This window comes from Lissotriton helveticus, chromosome 7, assembly GCF_964261635.1.
Source record: "Lissotriton helveticus chromosome 7, aLisHel1.1, whole genome shotgun sequence".
NCBI classification, from domain to species: Eukaryota; Metazoa; Chordata; class Amphibia; order Caudata; family Salamandridae; genus Lissotriton; species Lissotriton helveticus.
In genome coordinates, this window is record NC_136068.1 from 198,472,346 (window position 1) to 198,491,647 (window position 19,302).

Below are 19,302 nucleotides of genomic sequence, written 5' to 3' on the forward strand. Positions count from 1 at the left end.
ACACGATGCATGGATACTTTAAGGGTTACTCAAAAATAGAAGCAAAAACAAAACACAGTATGTGGTTGCGTAGTGGTCTGCACTAAACTAGTGATGTACATCAGTCACTGCGGGTCAAGTACAAATACAGGTTCAAATCCTCACCACTGACCACCACTGTTAGCAATGGGGGTCTCTAGTTGGTAGAGGTAGGTACCTTTGTCCAAATAGGGACCCTTGGGTCGGGGTAAGGGGGATACACACTTAAGATAACCACCGCTCACCCCCTTGGTAGCTTGGCACAAACAGACAGGCTTATCCCAAAGGCAATGTGTAAAATATTTGTACCAACACTCACAGTAACACAGTGAAAACACCACAAAAGGACACCACACCAGTTTAGAAAAAGAAAGTATCTTTATCTAAACTAAACCAGACCATAACGACAAAAATCAAACACACACAGTTAAAAATATTGCGTCAAAGTTCACCATGCCAAACAGCCGCAGCGCTGGAAAACAAAGAGACGCAACACTCCTGAGACCCTGAGGAGGGGATGCGAAAGCTCTGCGACAGTAGAGGACGAGTTGCGTTGAGTCCAGTCTGTATGAGGAGTGATGCGTTGGTACTTAGTGCCGGTTCCAGTCCACAGGTAATGTGTCGGGGAAGCGTGTTACACAGGTACAATGCATGGATCTTCGGGATGCGTCAGCGATCGATGCGGCGGCATTGCCCAGTGCTGCGTCGGTCCTCTTCAGCCGCGATCCCTCGATGCATCGATTCTTGCCGCAATGACCGTCCCTGCAACAGCTTTCGCAGCGGCACGGCGATGCATGGAAATTCTTCTTGCGTCGCGAAGGTGCGTTGGAAAAACCGCCGCCAGAAGAGCAATGCATCTGTTTCTGTAGTTCTTTGAGTCTACTCTCTCTTCCAGCTCCCAAAGAGCAGCAACCACCTCCAGAGGCCCAAAACTGGCCCAGGCATCTCAGGGCAGGGCAGGACTCACAACAGCAGAGTTCAGGGGAGCTGGGGGAGAAGTCTTTGCATCCCTGAGACTTCTTAACAGGAAGTCAGCTCACTTCAGGCCTTTGGAGATCTCGTTCAAGCAGGAGACACAGCACACAGCAAAAGTCCTTCTTTCCTTGGCAGAAACAGCAGCTGCAGGCCAACCCCAGACACACAGCAAGGGCAGTACTTCTCCTTAGTCTCTCCAGCTCTTCTTCTTGGCAAACGTTCCTCTTGAATTTCAGGAAGGATCTAAAGTTGAGGGGGTTTTGACCTGATACTTATACCCCAACATGTCTTTGTTCTCTTTGTGCAAGGGGCTCTGAGCCCAGTTCTGGGGGCACTCTGCCAGTGCACTACAACATTCTTTGTTAGTGTGAGCCTTGGCTCAAGACCCACAGCAGGAGGGTGGACCCAGCATTGTGGAAGGCAAGCACAGCCCTATTCAGGTAGGGGTGCTACTCCTCCCACCACTCCAAATGCAGATCAGGCCTATTCAGCCTAGTGCTGACTCACCTAGACTCCTGGAGCCACCCTAGCCCCTGTCACTCTAAAGCCAGACAGTCAATCCACAAACAGGCAGAGTCACACAGGAAGGTTGAACAAGAAATGAATGAATGAAAGAAACAAAGGAAAAAGAAAGAAGTTTATTAGGCAATATGAAGGATTTAAAATGTTTGTATAAATGGGTGGTGATTCAGACGGTACAGAGGGGACGTAGAGAGAGAGAGAGAGAGAGAGGTTGATAAAAAGGAAGGTTGGCAGGTTCAAATTAAACATTGGCTACATATGAAGGGTGGGTGATAAGATATAAAGCTGTGACTTATTCGGGGGGAGTGTTTGGCGCAATTATGAAAACAGCTGCTGATTGAAGAGTACATCATGGGGAAAGTAAATGAGGAATAACGGATTTAACATGATGTTTAATTTGGAACAGGATTATGTGTTGCTAAATCAAATGTAACGTGAGATCAAGACTAGAATACTAAAGGGTGATTGTTTTCTATGATTGTTTATAGTGACCCCTGATGAAGGGAACTTCGCAGCCCGAAATGAATTGGGATTTTATTGAATAAAACACTGCTTATGATTAACCTTGCATTACTCATATTTTCAAAAGAGGTCTGGAGGGGCACAGTGTAAATAACAGAAGTTTGGAAAAAAAGGCAAAACATACCGAGCATGGATTTACATATAATAAAATGGAAAAGAGGTTTAACGAAGATAAAACGTGTTTAAAATGATCAAATGGAATAACATGAAAATATACGTAACGGGCAGTAGGCGGCATGCAGCAGTGCATCTGGTTGGGTGCAAGAAGTTGCACCCATTTCATGCAGATATTGAACAAGAAAATAGCCACTTTCTAAAAGTGGTATTTTCATACACACAATTTAAAAATCCTCTTTACTAAAAGATGTGTTATTACATTCTGACTTCAGGGGTACTAAACTCCATTTTTCTATCTTATCCCTATGGGAAGATATGCTGGTAAAATGTTACAGAGCATTCCCCGTTCTCTCCTATGGGCTAGATAGCCTTTCAATAGTGAAAAATGAAATTGGCAGTAGTTCACTATCCGGACATGTTACTCACACCAGTACATGTCCTACCTTTCACATACACGGCACCCTGCCCAGGGGGGTACCTATGGCCTACCATAGGGGTGTCCTATGTGCAAGGAAAGGGAAGGGTGGAGCCTGGCAAGTGGGTGCACTTGCCAAGTCGACATGACAGTTAAACTGCGCACAGGCATTGCGTACCTCTTTTCAGGGCTATTGACATGGGTGGCACAATCAATACTGCAAGCCCATTAGTAGCATTTGAGTTACCAGCCCTGGCACACTTTACTAGGGACCTACTGGTAAAACTGATATGGCAATTAGGGAGAACAAATCACAATTTACACAGAGAGCATATTCCCTTTAGCACTGATCAGCAGTGGTAAAGTGCCCAGAGTTCTAAAGCCAACAACCACAGGTCAGGAAATAAAATAGGAGGAAGAAGCAAAACATTTGGGGATAACCCTTCAAAAAGGACCATTTCCAACAAGTCACATGATCCATTCTCAGAGTACTATTATCTAATTTCCTTTGTTCGATACAGACATGAATAGAATGTTAGCGTGAGATCTTAATGGAAGCCAACACTACCAATAACAAATAGTGCGCTCTGCCTTTCAAAAATGCTTTGGATGCTTTTGACTTTCCATAATTACTTTCAGTAGATATGGTAACTACCTTCTGTACATTTATCCTTGCGCCAGGCTAAGATCCAGGATACATATGAAGTACTAGAGATAAAAAGTTCTGCAATCACTGAGAGGATTTGTCTGATGGAAGCCTCCGTTGAGGCCCTAAATAAGGAAGTAGAGATCTCCCGAGCTGCGATTCAAACATTAAAAGCTGGAGAAAAATCTATGTTGGACAAAATTGAAGTTCTTGAGAACAACAGCAGACAAAATAACATTAAAGTTATTAATATTCCAGAGGTTTTGGAAAACATCAGAAGCTTTTTTATAGACCTTTTAAAAGAGTTTATTCCGACCATTGACTCTTTGGACCTTGAAACTGACATTCAGAGAATTCATAGAGACCCTTTCTCAAAAAACCCAAATAGGAAAACTCCTAGAAGAATCCTGGTTAATTGTAAAACATTTCTTTTAAAGAATGTGTTATATCCATTGCACTCAAAGCTGGCTCCTTTACTAAGGGAGATTGGTTGTTCCGTATTAGATTGGTTCTTTCTAGAATAACAGGATAGACATTGGGAACTGGGAAAGTTTATTTCAACATTGCGATCTTTAGGTGCAACAGTGCAGCTGAGGTTCCCTGCTCTTCTGAAAGTAATGTGGAGGAATACAATGTTTAAATTCAGAGAGCCTAAGGAAGTGGGGCTCTTTATAGACCAAATTAAGAACCAGGGATAACTTGTTGTTCTGCCTCTGCGCAAGTATTGTCCGGTGGAAGGGGGCTCTACTGGGTGGTTATCAGGCCCAGGCTATTTTTTGGGAGGGTTCCTGTGGGAGGGGGGTGCACAGTTAGAGGAATTTATTTTTGCGTTTCACCTGGTGGGGAGCATAATAGGGAAAAAAGAAAGAAAAGTCCTCTTTGTTTTAATACACAGGATATGGTAAATGAAAATTGAGTGGTTACTGAGCAACTAACTTGCTGGCAGTGACATCTCTAAATTTTGCATTGTTGTTCAGATACAATCTTAATCTCTTCTTTAGTTCCTATTAAAATATTAACATGGGACGTTAATATTTTAGGGTTTTGAGTAGACCAAGAAGAATTTTCCAATATCTTGTCAATCAAAGTATGACATTATTATTCTCCAAGAAACCCATTTAACCTTTGATGAATGGGACTTGATTTGTGTCAAGCAGAGATGGATGGAATTTTCTATCCATACCCCACAAACCTGTTATACTAGAGGAGTGGCTTGGATTATCAAGCACTCGGCTAAAGCAACTCCCGGTGATGTTAAGGCAGACCCTGAGGGGCGATGGATCATTGCTGATATTACAATTCAAAATGAATGCTCTACCCTTGTAGGCTACTATGGTCCAAATATAGATGGTGCGGGACCTCTGAATACTATTTATAGTCCTCTGATTTAATCTAACTTTCCTATTATTATGGGGGTGACTTTAATATTCTTTTAAAACCCGCTCTGGAAAGCTCTAATGGTGGCAGGGCAGTCACAACAAAGATGGGTTCCTTTGTTAAAGTTTTGATGAAGGACTTAGGTCTGATGGATATCTGGAGGAAGAAGTATAATGGATCGGGTGGACCTCCGGATTTTACATTTCATCATAAAAAACATGGGCACTTCTCCCAGGTTGATTTTTTCCTGGCAGATATAAGATTTCTGAATCGCACAATTTCTGTAACACATGTCCCAGAGCCCCTTTCTGATAACTCTGCTGTAGTCTTAGAGCTACAAATGCCAAGAGGTGTGTCAACTAAAAGGTGGACCTTTGATAGAACCCTTCTCCTAGACCCTCAAATAATATTGCAGCTGAAGAAAGATGCATTATATTTTTTTGAATCTAACAAAGACTGCTTTATTGGTGGTAATTTGGGATGCCTATAAGGCTTTTATTAGAGTTTGTGTAATAAGTTTGACAGCTAAGACATTTAAGGAGGGTAGAAGGATGAGTCAGAAATTGAAAGAAGATACTTCCAGAGTAAGGAATGAAAGAAAATCCCACACTGATATGCAATTGGGCGGGGAGGAAAGTAGAGAAGTTATAGCTAAGAGACAACTGCTAATAGACCACCTAGATGATGTCACTAGGAAAAAGTGGGAAGCCAGCAACTTAGCTAATTTAGAATGTGGCGAAGGATGTGAGAAACTCCTTGCTTGGAAGTCTTGGATACACCAAACTAGGAATTTAATTAAAGAGGTCATTTTGGTTAACTCTGGAGAGATATCTTTAGATAATTCCAAAATAGAACAGGCTTTTGAAGGTTTCTTTCAGGACTTATTTACAGAAGACCTAGCAGTTTCGGGGTCCCAAATTAAAAAATATATTGAGGGTATATCTCTACCATCCCTTTCAGAAAACCAAACTAGTTTGCTAAATCAGAACATTTCCTCAGTAGAACTTAAGTCTGTGATGAAACACCAAAAAAAGGGCCGGGCAGCGGGTACTGACGGTATTCCGAATTAATTTTATATAGCTATGATAGAGGAGATCGCCCCTGTGCTTGTTAATCTGTTGGACGGGATTTTTTCAGATAACTTAATCCCTAAATCTTGGGATGACGCTGATGTCTCCTTGATCTTTAAACCAAATAAAGATCAAGGAAAATGTGAGTCATATAGGCCCATCGCCCTGCTGAATTGTGACTATAAAATCTTTGTGCAAATTCCAGCAGGGAGGTTGAACCCCATAATGAGTTCCTTGATTCACCCTGATCAGAAGGGGGTCATTAGGGGCAGTCAACTCCACGATTTAACTCATGATTTGATTGGTGCGATTGACATAGCCTCTACTAATAACTTGCCTCTTACGATCTTTGCATTCGATGCCGCAAAGGCATTCGATAGGGTGGACTGGCCTTTTTTAACCTAAATAACCCAAAAGTTTGGGCTAGGGGATCACTTTGTTAGTGCAATCAGTAACATTTATAAAACCCCCACTGCGCGACTCATTGTTAATGGTAACTTTTTAAGTCAATTAAGTTGGAGCAGGGGATGAGACCTGGGTGCCCCCTCTGCCCTTTACTGTTTGATCTACATGTAGAGATCCTCTAGTCTGACGCATTAGGGCTAGCCATATTCCTGTCCCTTTTGAATGGGAGGGATGAAAAAAAAATGTGTTTTATATGCGGATGACTTGACGTTTTTTTCTAGGGACTTCCCTGCTATCTTGCCCTGTCTGGAGAAAATCTTGACAAGTTTTGGAAGGGTCTCTGGTTATTTAATTAATGTCCAAAAAACAGACATTGTGGCATGGAAAACACTACCTAGTAAAGTGACATCTAAAATGCAAATTCGATATTTAGGCATACAAATTCCACATAAGTTCTCTGAGCTATCACAAGTAAACCTTGATTCAAAACAGAAAGAGGTGACTGCATTACTAAGATCCTGGAGTGGTCTTCTATTGTCTATTTTGGGCTGCTCTAATTTGATCAAAATGTCTATCCTGCTGAAGTTTACCTTTATCTTTGAATCAATCCCTTTATATTTCAAACACTCCTCTCTCAAAGATCTGCAATGCCTTATAAATAGTTTTCTTTGGTCTAACAAGGGCGTAAGGATTGCATGGAGGAAGTTGCGATGCGCTCAGTTGCAGGGGGGTATTTCTGGACCTGACCTCTGTTTTTACTGTTATGCCTTTCAACTAAAGAACATAAGGTCCCTCCTGTTTAACTCTTCTTGTTTTCCCCCAATGCTTCAAGCAATGGCCAAAAATATTCCTCAGGGCGGCAATGATTGTTTAAGTTTGGACACCCCCAATATTTAAAAAGAAAATCAAACTTAAGGTTTTAAGGTCTGCCTGTGAAGTTTTGTATTATACAAGGAAGATCTTAAAAATCCCATGTTACAGTTCAAGGGCCCCTATTTGGAACTCCCCAGGGACTCCTGCTTGTCTAAAAGATAGCCTATCTACTCCTCTATTGGAAGAAGGTATTCTGATCTGGGGTCAACTCTTACAAGAGACCAAATTTCTTCCATGGGAAGTACTCTTCCAATACTACACCAAAGACTTTCAAGTTTTACGTTTTATCAGTTATCTAGTTGGGCTACTAAATTGGATAAAGAGTGAGAATTAAACAAAGATCACAAACTCATCCTATGGGGCCCCTCCATCAACATAAAGAGGTCTCCAAATGGTATTGGCTCTTGGTTAAGGGGGAGCCACCTTTACTACCAATGGAGCCGTGGAGAAGAGACCTGCCTTTGACCAACGTAACATACTAATGGCAAGTATGGATGCGTACTTTATGGAATGTGGTTAATGCTGCCCAGCTTAAGAAAAAGCATATGTTCACACTCCATAGGGCATATTGGACCCTGAAGAAACTTTAAAAACTCGGTGGTGAACGGGCGAAGTTTTTTTTTAAGTGTGCTTCTGATGATGCGGACGACTTACATATGTTCTGGCAGTGTACTTCTATCCAGGGTTTCTGGCATAATGTCGGTAAAACTCTTTCTGAGGTGTTGGGGCAAGAAATCAAGGTAAACCTGATCTTGGTTATCTGTGGGTTTTTTCCGGAGGAGAGTATCAGTAATAATCTCTCCAACTCACAAGTTTCCCTTTTACTTTTGTTCATTTTGCTTGCAAGGAGTGAAGTCTGTTTAAAATGGACCTCCTCCCAACCCCCCAATAATATTAGACTAGGAAACCTCGGTGAAACTTATCCATAGACTGGATCTTGCTAGTTCTTCAAGAAAACAAATCAGAATGTGGGGGACCTGGGATAACTGGGTTAATAACTTGACAATATAATATCCTGTAACTTCACAAAATCTAGAAGTTCCAATGAGTATGTTATAAGTGAGATTTAAGGAAGAGATATCCTCTTCTGTATACACCTTCCCTAGGATTATGGCATCTGGTTTCGTTGGACCCCCAGGTACCCAAGACGGTATTGTTATTTTTTTCTGGGGATCCGAGAATAAACCTTTGGCTTGCTTAAAAGACCTCTCACTCATCTATAAATGAGGACAAAAAACCCCCCCAAAAAAACGACCTCCTGTACATTTGTTCTGTGTTTGTGTGTGTGCATATATATTCCTCATCAATTGGGTCTTGATGCCTGTATGCATTTTCTCTCCAAAAGATCAGTGTCATTTTTATATCACACCAAAATGTTACTCACCATGATGGAGTTGTGTCTCAAAGAATTTTTTTTTCTTGTTTGATAACAAGATCTACAAGCAGACTCTCGGTACCTCTATGGGGACTTGCTTTGCTCCTAGCTTTGCGGGTCTCTATATGGGGTACTGGGAGGAGACAGTGACATACAGGTCACCTATGTATCGCAAACACGTTGTAAAGTGGATGCGATACATTGATGACGTTTTGGTAATTTGGAGGGGAACCGAGGAAGATGCCAACATGTTTGTGAATGAACTTAATCACAATGTTTTCAATTTAAATTTCACCAGCAATTGGTCAAAAGAGAGCTTAGAATTTCTAGACCTTAATGTCAAAAAACCTAAGGCAATTCTGGCAGCTAGTAAAGGCAGCAGCTGGATCATCAGAGGGCGAATTAAGCTGTGTGGTGAGTGAGGCAGCATGGGATTCCTATATAAGAGAATTGTATGGGGTGAGGGGTCCTAGAGAGGAGATGAAGGCCAAATCCTGGCAAGGAATCTCAGATGAATTTTTAGTTAACTTTAATGAAGAACAAGTCGAGAACACAATAAAAGATCTTAAGTTAACCCGGGCAGCAGGCCCAGATAATTTACCTGCAATAATCCTGAAGACTGAGGTCAAATGGTGGGCAAGATTCCTTGCAAAGATGTTCCAGGTAGTACTAAAAGAAGGAGTAATTCCCCCAACCTGGAAAGGGGCCATAATCAGGCCGATCCATAAAAAGGGGAGCAAAGACGCTCCAGGAAACTATCGGCTGATTAATCTCCTAGACATTGGAGAAAAAGTATTCGCTAAGATTGTCCTAAAACAACTGAATATGTGGGTTGAGGCGCACCAAATAATCCCCATAGAACAGGGCGGTTTTAGACCGGGCCACTCGACAATAGACCACGGGTTTGCCCTATGGGCGATGGCGAGGAAGTCGACGGAACAAAATGGCAAGTTATGCTGTTGTTTCGTCGACTTCAAAGCAGCCTTCGACTCTGTGGATCGAGTTAGCCTTTGGGATACATTAAAGAGGCTAAATATCCCAAATGTCCTTCTCACTATAATAATAGAACTCCATAGGGAAAATTGGGGGCAAGTAATTAAAGACATTGGGGGCTCCCTAACTCCCAAAATACCCATTGTCAACGGGCTAAGACAGGGTTGTGTGCTGGCCCCTCAGTTATTTTCGATTTTTCTGTCAGACCTCCAGGCACACCTTGAGGTGGAAGGTAGTGCCAGTCCTAAAATGGATGGAAACAAGATACCCTGCTTATTGTATGCGGATGACCTGGTGATAGTAGACCAGACCGAGAGAGGCCTCCAAAGGAAGCTAAACGCTTTCAATACCTACTGTGCTAATAAATTCTTAACCATCAATCTGGACAAAACTAAAACCCTATGCTTTGGGAAAAAGCCATGCAGATTCAGATGGTTCATAGGGAACATTAAACTTGAGACCGTAGATGAGTACCGTTATCTGGGTATCTGGTTCGATAGGGCCTTAAATTGGTCTACCCACATGGAATCGCAAAAAGTAAAGGCACTCTCCTCCATATGCGGCCTAAAAAGGTTTAATGGGGACTATGGCGAGAAATCACACCGACCATTACTCAGAGCCTTTGATGCAATGATTCCCCCGCAAGTTTTATATGGCGCAGAGATCCTTTACTTGAGCGGTAAGGGATCTTGGGACACGATAGAGGGCAACTGCATAAAAAGGCTCCTATCTCTTCCTCAATCGGCAATGATACAAGCCATCAGAACTGAATTAGGTACAAAGTCTTGGGTGACTTTAACCCAGATGGCTGTGATCAGATTTTGGAAGAGACTAGACGACCCCGAAAGTAAAAAAGTAGCATATTGGTGCCGTAAAGAAATACAGAAAAGCGAGTTAAAATGGGCAAAGACCAGTAGGGAAAAATTGAAGGGGATTTGTAATGCACTGGAGATCGAACTGGATGTGAGTTCATTCCAAATACTTATCTCCAAATGCGATCTGAAGCAAAGGGGGAAAGAGGTCTCGAAATCAACTGATATGGGTTACCTAACTAAGAAAAAATCTGTGGCACACATGCTAAATGCGTGGCCCCAGGATAATTGGTTCCCATATCTCGATAGATTACCCAACCGTGGCCTCAGGCAAGAGATACTGAGGCTTCGAATTGGTATCAATCCATGGGTAACAAACAGAGACCTCAATATAAGAATGTTAGATGAGGAAGGTCACTGTAGGTGCAACTTGAGAACTAAGGGGGACTTGATGCATTTCCTGTTAGACTGTGCGGTACTCCTAGAATATAGGAAAAGGTGGCTGCGCCCAGTATTTCTAAAATATGAGGTAAAAACAAGGTTTCAGGCGGTGAAACTCCTTTCTGAAATCCCATACTTGGATATTGTAATAGCCCTTGGGAAGTTCTTAAAGGAGGCCCTTGGGGCGCTAAGGGCCAAAGAATAACCTGCATTACTGTATTTTTTAGCTTAGCAGAAGAGACCCTCGGAGGGATAAAAATGTGTACAGGTTTTAACATTTGTATATAAATTATGTAGTTTTAAAATGATGTGTATGATATTTTAATGGACACGTTTTTAAAAATAATAGGTGTACAATTTTATGTTACATACTCAAATCGGCGTTTTACTCACTGTATTGTTTAAAGACCAAGGTCATAATAAACATATATTTTGACTTGACTTGACTTAATGTCAAAGTGAAGAATAAGAAATTGGAAACAATTCTGTTTAGGAAAAAGACAGCAGGCAACAGTATACTTCACGCGCGCAGCTGTCATCCCAATTCCCTTATTAGGAGTATTCCAATGGGAGAACTCCTGAGAGCCAAACGGAATTGTAGTACAGAGGAAACTTTCCTAGTTGAACAGGAAAATATGATTAAGAGATTTTCCGAACGTGGCTATTCTATCAAGACTATCTCAGACGCACAGAAAGCAGTAGAAAAACGCTCCAGGCAGTCGTTACTACAGCCAATTACCAACGAACCAGTTAATGACAATAAGACACGGTTTATTACCACGTTTAGTAGTCAAGCTGGTTTACTGAGGAAGAGCCTTAACACATTTTGGCCTTTACTACTAAATGATTCTGATTTGGCTGAATGTGTTAACGATTCCCCTCAAATTTCATTTAGAAAAGCGAGGTCTCTTAAGGATCAGTTATGCACAGCTGTGATCCCGAAAAAACCTAAAACTACTGGGATAGCAGGCTTTTTTACCTACAGAAATTGCAAAGCGTGCAGAAACAGTCGCAACCTAAAAAAAGTGCGACTCTCACCTTCATCCAAAATTCTAGTGATCAAAGAACACACTTCCTGTACCAGTGACCATGCAGTCAATGCTCTGTTCTGTCCCTGTAACAAAACCTATATAGGGAGCACCATCAAGCCAGCTAAGTTGAGAGTGCTAGAACACTTACGTGCTATCACGAACATGGACAAATCTTACCCAATAGCACGTCACTTTCAGAGCCATCACAATCAGAATGCTAACTTGCTTAGCTTCTGTGTGTTACGCACAGTCAAATTTGATGAGAGAGGTGGCAATCGGGTACAGAACTTACGAAGACTTGAATCAAAAATGATTATTCAATATCAAACCATGGTCCCCAATGGTCATAATTGCGATGAAGAAATGGAAGTACACTTAGGATGATTTAAGTGATCAGTATAGTTTCTTTGAGCTTTCTGTATTCTTTTGTCCAGTAGTTGACCCTCTTTACGGTAAAATGTTAATGATGTTAATGTATTTAGGATATATTGCCCATATTTGTTTTTAACTTCTTTGTCTTTCACATTAGTTGTGAAGGGTACAAGGTAACTTTTTATGTATCACTGGTCGTTATGTTATTATTCATAAAACATTTTTTCTTTTCTCTCTTTTTTTAGGGATAACTCATATAGAATCTAATTTTGTTTGAAGGAGAGTATCAGACATGTATAGCAAGAAAATGAACTGACTGGGAACCGATTATTGACTGATCGACATGCATGAATGATTCAGCCCACAAGGGCAGTACTTTGCTGAATCTTAAGGAACTTTAGTCACTAGCCCACAAGGGAGAGTGACTGTTTTGGCTGCTTACAATTTAATTTAATTAATCTATTTTTCAATAAGTAGTTTTGCCCACTTGGGCGGCATTTGTATTCTTATTCTGGCTTAGGCAGCCTTCTTCATAAAGTATAAGCACTCAGCAGGCAATGTATGCTGTTTATCAGATGCATATGTCATTACAAGTCCATTGTTTATTTGCATTGCATGTTATTCGTTATGTCACAAAAAGGCATATCATGAATATAGTTTTCATTTACCCCTTCATTAACATGAGAAAATTAATTTTGATTTTCCCTCATGTGATTAATTCATGTTTTACTTCTGCAGCGTGTATAAATGCGCTAGTATTTTGTTTATGTTTATTTATTTTCCACACTGACCATGTGACTTTCACTTTATTTATGTTTGAACCTATTACTCTGTCAACTACTCGTGAGCAAGGGGAGGAGCCCCGAAACGCGTCGAGTGACATTGTTTCTGTTTTGCCATCTCCTGATTAAATATTTTTGAACACGCTATTCAGAGTCCTTGCTTCATGCTGTCCCGTAAATTGCGAGGACTTAAGTGTGTCTTTTGGAAAATTAATGGGCTCGCTGCCCAGCACGGACCACTGTTGACAGAGGAGGGGTCAAAGCGCAGTGCAGCGTTGGCTGCACGTACATGGATATATATATATATATATATATATATATAGAGAGAGAGAGAGAGAGAGAGAGATGTGTGTATATCTCAGATAAAACTTTGAAGGTGAAATGTGTCAGTTGTTTTTATGACACTCTTTGTAACAAAAGAGGTTTGTGGATATTAATTTAGGTGGTGAGCTGTAACAAGACTCACCAGTTTGGAAACTGAAGGTTGTGCTTTGTGAACATTCACGACAGCTGTATGTGTGTGTGTGTATATGTGTGTATATATATATATATATATATATATATATATATATATATATATATTCACTGAAAAAACCATAGGTTTTACACACGTTATAGTTAGGAAGTAGCATTTACAAAACCTATGAAATTCACTGAAAAAACCATAGGTTTGACACCAGTTATAGTTAGCTGGAAATTTTACTGATATAAAACCAATGAAATTCCACGTTATAGTTAGTTGAACTCACTATAACTTGCGCGTGTAATGCACTGCTGCTCACTCATGACATCACTGATGACACCATCCAGTGAATGTGTGTCTTTCTGAAAAATAAACATGTGTTATATATGTATATATTATTGAATATCTTAGTGAATACATATATTAGTGAGTAATGCTTAAATATTTAAATATATGTATTAGTGTTTCACTTTGTGTATAAGTGGCTGGATGGGTTGATGAGTAGGTACATGTGTATGTATATAGGTTATTAGATGTTTTTCTTAGTATCAGTATGAGTGTTTGCATGGTTTGGTGGGGGTATTACTTAGTACATAGATGCAAGAATGACTGAGACTCTGTTTGTTTTTTTTTGTTTTTTTTATTTTTTTTTTGTCCTCATCTCACCTTTCAAGCCTCTGCGGGTCTTATGAAGCCGCCTTCGTAATCTGTGGCCCCCACGGCTTACCGCACTCGCTTGGGTCGTCCGACCGGTCCCCATATTTGTAAGGGACCCTGGTGTAATCATGGGACCATTTATATTAAGTTAGACTTAAATTCTTACCCTAGTTCACAAAGGGGTGCCAGATGTTCAATGTCTTGTCCTCCACACCATCATAGTCTAAGCGAGCCATAGAAAATGCAGCCTTGAGCCAATCCTCTCTTTGCGGCGGTAGAGGGTCCCTCCACTTCCTGCACATCTCCCTTCTGGCCAGCAGGATCAAGTAAAGTAATAGCCCTCTGGCCTTCTGGGGGAGGGTTTGACTAAGGCCGCCGTCATCCCCGAAAAACACTAATGTCATGTTAATCACAATGTTGATGTTAAAAATATCTCGAATGTTATCCCCCACCTCATTCCAAAATTTTTCAAGAGATGGACACTCAAAAAAAATGTGTAGGTCATTTGCGAGAGGGGTTCCACATCTAGGGCATTTGGGAGCTGGATCTGGGGCGAATTTTGCGATTTTCGCTGGGGTATAATAGAGTCTATTAATCACAAAGAAATGATTTTTCTTTAAACAAGCAGGCTTAATGTATTTGTATAGGGTCAATAGGGATGGCTCGTACAATGACTCTATTGACTGTCCGAGGGGGGTTCCCACCCATACCAATGCTGAGGGGGGCATCTCGTGGTCCTCCATCTCCAACATATTTTTATACCAAACAGAGATTTCTTTATTTATTGGGAGAGTGGATTTCCACAAGGCTTCGATCTCTCTATTCCCTCTGATCTCCCCCTTTGCTGCCTCATACCAAGATGTTAGCTGTATATATTTAAATCTTGAGAGCCCTGGCCCGATCTTTGCCCTCAGGTACTCCCATGGATGTATCCCCCCGGAGTCTAACAGTTCAGACCATACTGTGATGCCTGCCCTTCTTATCGGCAATGCCAAACTGTCCCGTAGGCAGTCTGGCGTTCCCGGCGCATCCCAAACCGGAGCATTGTCAGAATAGTACCCAATGCCCCAGCACCTTCTAAGTCTATACCATAGCTCCAAAGCTGCCCTCAATACCTTCAGGCGCACCCGCTTGAAGAATCTGGGCGTGCCAAATTTGTACAGAAAAGCCTCACCGTCTCCACCCCCTACTACTCGCACCATTTCACCCAGCAGCCTCCCCCAGGCTGACTCACCCGGCTTAACCAGAAGCGTCCGTATGCTTTTAAAATGAAATGCTGCAGCATATAGCCTAACATCAGGTAGGGCTAACCCGCCTTTTTTTAACCTGCGTCTTAATTTTTTCCACGCCAGACGGACTCCCTTATTACCCCAAATGAAGCTCCCGATTTTACTCTGAATCTTCATTAAACTTTTGTTATGAAATGTTAAGGGTATAGAGGAGAAAAGGTATGTCAGCTTGGGTAGAATGACCATCTTTACCAGGTTGGTTTTTCCGTAAATAGTCAAGGGGAGGTTCCTCCATCTACTGAAGAGACTATCGATCTCCTTCGCCACCCTGTTTAAATTGAGCTCAGGTATCTTCTCCAATTCCTTTACTACACAAATCCCTAGGTATCTCAGTTCTTTACTTACTCTTCCTGACCACTCTAAATTCCAACACATCACCTCTGTCTTGGTCTTATTGACAAGAAACCCGGATAAGGACCCAAACTCACTCATACACTCCACCCTGGGGATTGCTACCTCTGGATCGCTTGTGTACAGTATTACGTCGTCGGCATACAGAGCTAACTTGGAGCTATATTGTTCTGAACTAAATGGAAGGATTGTATCATCTAGTCTCAACATCTGCGCCAGGGGCTCCACGTACAGGTTGAATAGGAGGGGCGAGATCGGGCACCCCTGCCTAGTTCCTCTCTGGATGTTAAAACTCTCCGTGAGGAGCCCGTTTAACAGTATTCGAGCAGAGGCACCCTGATAACAATTCTGCAGGGTATGTATGAAATTTGGACCAAACCCCATAACCCTCAAAACCTCCCAGAGGAACACCCAGCAGACTCTATCAAAGGCCTTGGCCGCGTCCAAAGCGACGACGGCCAAGGGCTCTGCTTTCTGAATGGCCAGATCTATATTTCCTATTAAGAGCTGCGTCTGTTCCTGTATGAGCCTCCCTGCGACAAACCCTTTCTGATCCGTGTGTATTAACTTCGGGATCAGTTTTGCTAATCTCCCTGCCAAAATGCCCATGAAGATCTTATAATCAGCATTTAGCAGGGAGATTGGACGATAAGAATCTGCCTTCATCGGATCCTTGCCTGGTTTTAAGATCAATACAATTATTGCTTCCTTCCATGTGTTAGGGACCTTTCCATTTAAGCTGTATATTGAGTTGAAAGTGTCCCCCAGGATATCTAATAGCTCCACATTAAGGAGCTTGTATATTTCACTAGGAAGTGCGTCTGAGCCTGCTGCCTTATTATTTTTTGATTTCTTAATCTGTGCTTCTATCTCCTCCAAGGTAAAGGGGGCCTCTAGCTTGTTTTTACTGTCTTCTGAGAGAACAGGGAGCTGTTTATCCATAAGGAATGACTGAACCGTGCTCGGCAGGGGAGCTAAATCCTCTCTATATAGCTCTGAGAAGATGGAGAGAAGACAGGACTGCATATCCTCAACCTTATTTGAGGTGTCGCCATTGGTGTTAATGATAATTATATCATTCCTGGCACGATCAGTCCTAGCTTTCCAGGCCAAGAGGGCGCCTTCTCTCCATATTCATAGTTCTGCATCCTTCTGGTGGTCCACTGTGCCCTACATTTAGCTTCTAAGATTCCTCTATACTCAGCCCTTGTCTCCTCCAACTTCCTCATAATCTGAGTAAATTGCTCCGGAGCCCCACTACTGGCACCGTCTCTTTCTCTCTCCAAATCACTTATCCTACCCTCAACCCCCTTCAGTGCCTGAGCTTCAATCCTATTTTTATAGCATATAATTCCATGTAGTTTTCCCCTTAACCACGCCGTATATGCATCCCAGACTATATCTGAAGTTGTGGAATCTGAGTTTAGATAGAAGAATTCTGTAGTGGGGGCCTGAATAGCTACGATCACATCGGGGTCTAGTAACTTAGCCCTATTTAGAGTCCACCTTGGCTTTTGCCGCTGTGCCTCTTTACTCAAATAAACTAATTGAATAGGGGCATGGTCTGAAAGGTGACTCGGGAGAACTGTTATCTCAACTAGATTGATCATTGACCCTCTATCAATAAAGATATAGTCAATCCTTGAGGAGTGGTGATGCTTTTTACTAAAAAATGTAAAACCCTGCTGGTCTCCTTTTACCCCCCTCCATATATCAACTAGATCCAAGTCGTGTATCATGTTGATTAGTGCTCGACGTACCTTTACTGCCCCTTTATAGTGACTCAAATTAGATCTATCTTTGAGTGGGTCCAGTAAAACATTGAAATCTCCGCCGATCACATATGGTGGAGGTTCCAACATCAACACAGCTTGTAATTTATGGATATAAGTTGGGTCGTCTATATTTGGGCCGTAAAAAGAGGCACAGAGTATTTCTATGTTTCCAAATGCCAATTCAGCCGTCAACCACCTACCAGAGGAATCTGATTGTGTTTTTTTTATATTACAAGATGTTCCATGTTTAATCAAAATGGCCACCCCCCTATTTTGGGACGTCTGTTTTGACGCACTAAAGCACTTCACCCAGGGAACCTTCGAGAAAATTAAAGAGCTTTCCTCGTAGCTCAGATGAGTCTCTTGCAGCATACAAACTTGAGCGGTAGAGAGTTCAAGATACTTAAAAATTAACCTCTGCCTCCGGCCACACCTTAACCCGTTGACGTTCCAGGATACAAAGATGGTCCTTCTACCCTCCATAATCACGCCTGTCTCCTCCCCCGATTTCTACCAAAATTAGGCCCCCCCTCATGACCCGATGTGGTACCCAAATTGTTGAGATGAGGTCGAATTTTTTATTTCTTTTTTCCCACTGCTCCCCACCCGTGTGCCCCCCGTCCTCCCCTGACCCCACCCTCCCATTCTGCGTGCCCGTCCCATCCCTGAGGAACCCTCCCTACTAATAGGCAAAAGCCTATTTAGCCATCCTCCCCTCCATGGAGCATGTTTACTTATCACATTTAAATAAGGGTTTTTATTTTTCCGACATTCCTAATGATTGTGTTTCATGTATGTGTCAGTGACCCTCCGAATCTACACCCCCCCTTGTCCCCCTTGTTTATCTCTGATCTTAGCTATTAGGGCGTCTGCTTCCTCCCCCGTCTTAATCAGATGCATGTGGTTATTCCACATCACTCTTAACTGTGCTGGAAATTTAAGCTGTGCCTTAGCGCCTATACTATTCACCTCCTCCAGCCTTTTCCCCAGCTCCCACTGTCTTGATGCGGTAATGTGAGAGATATCAGATCTTATTTGAAAACTGAACGGGCTGGAGCTGTTGTAGTATATCGTTCCTTCTTTTAAGGCGGAAGACAGAATCTGTTCCTTTATGGAGTAGGTTAAAAAGTTCACCAAAATCTTTCTAGGTTTTTGTCTTGTAAGATTTCTCCTATAAGGGTCCCTATGCACCCTCTGTATATCGTGTAGCAAGTCCACCTCTGAGGCACCTTTTAAAACTGTCCCCATCAATAAGGATATAACGAAACCCTTAATGTCTCCCCCTTCCATGGCTTCCGGCACATTCAGAATTCTTAAATTGTTTCGGCGAGAGTAATTTTCCAGACGCTCGATATCCTCCTTTAGTTCTTTAATCTGGGCGGATAGTCTCTGTTTGTATGTGTTTTGAAGACAGCATATGTGCAGGACTGTATGTGTGGATGAGTGTGTATATGTCTGTGTTAGTGAGTGAATGACTCTCTTATTAGTGTCTTTATCAGTAACTACATATGTTTTAATGTAGTATATGTGAATATTGATGTATATAAGTGAGTATATGTGAGAGTGAGGTATTGTAAGAGTTCCTGTTTAAATTAGTATGTGTTTCTATAAGTGATTTTTTAAGAGAGTAAGTATGTGTAAGTTTCCTTAGAAGTAAAGTGGTAGTGTGTGTATAGCTGTTTATGCAAATAAATGGATGTTCAAAGTTTATTTGCATGTGTGAGTATGTGTGTGAATAACTTTTGGATGACTGTCGGTGTGTAACAGGATGTGTAGGTGTATCACTACATATGATTAGTGAATATATGTATGAGTGACTATATAGAACTGTTGGTGAATTAGTGCATGTGTATATAGATGGTGGAATTATTGAATTGGTTGTTGTAACTGGTATGGGTATCTCCATTTTTTTGAAAATTTTAGTTTCTATTTTTGAATATGTGTTTCAAGGGTTAGATTACAGTGAAAGGAGGTCTGTCACTGTGTCACAAGGATGGTGTCATCAGTGATGTCATGAGTGA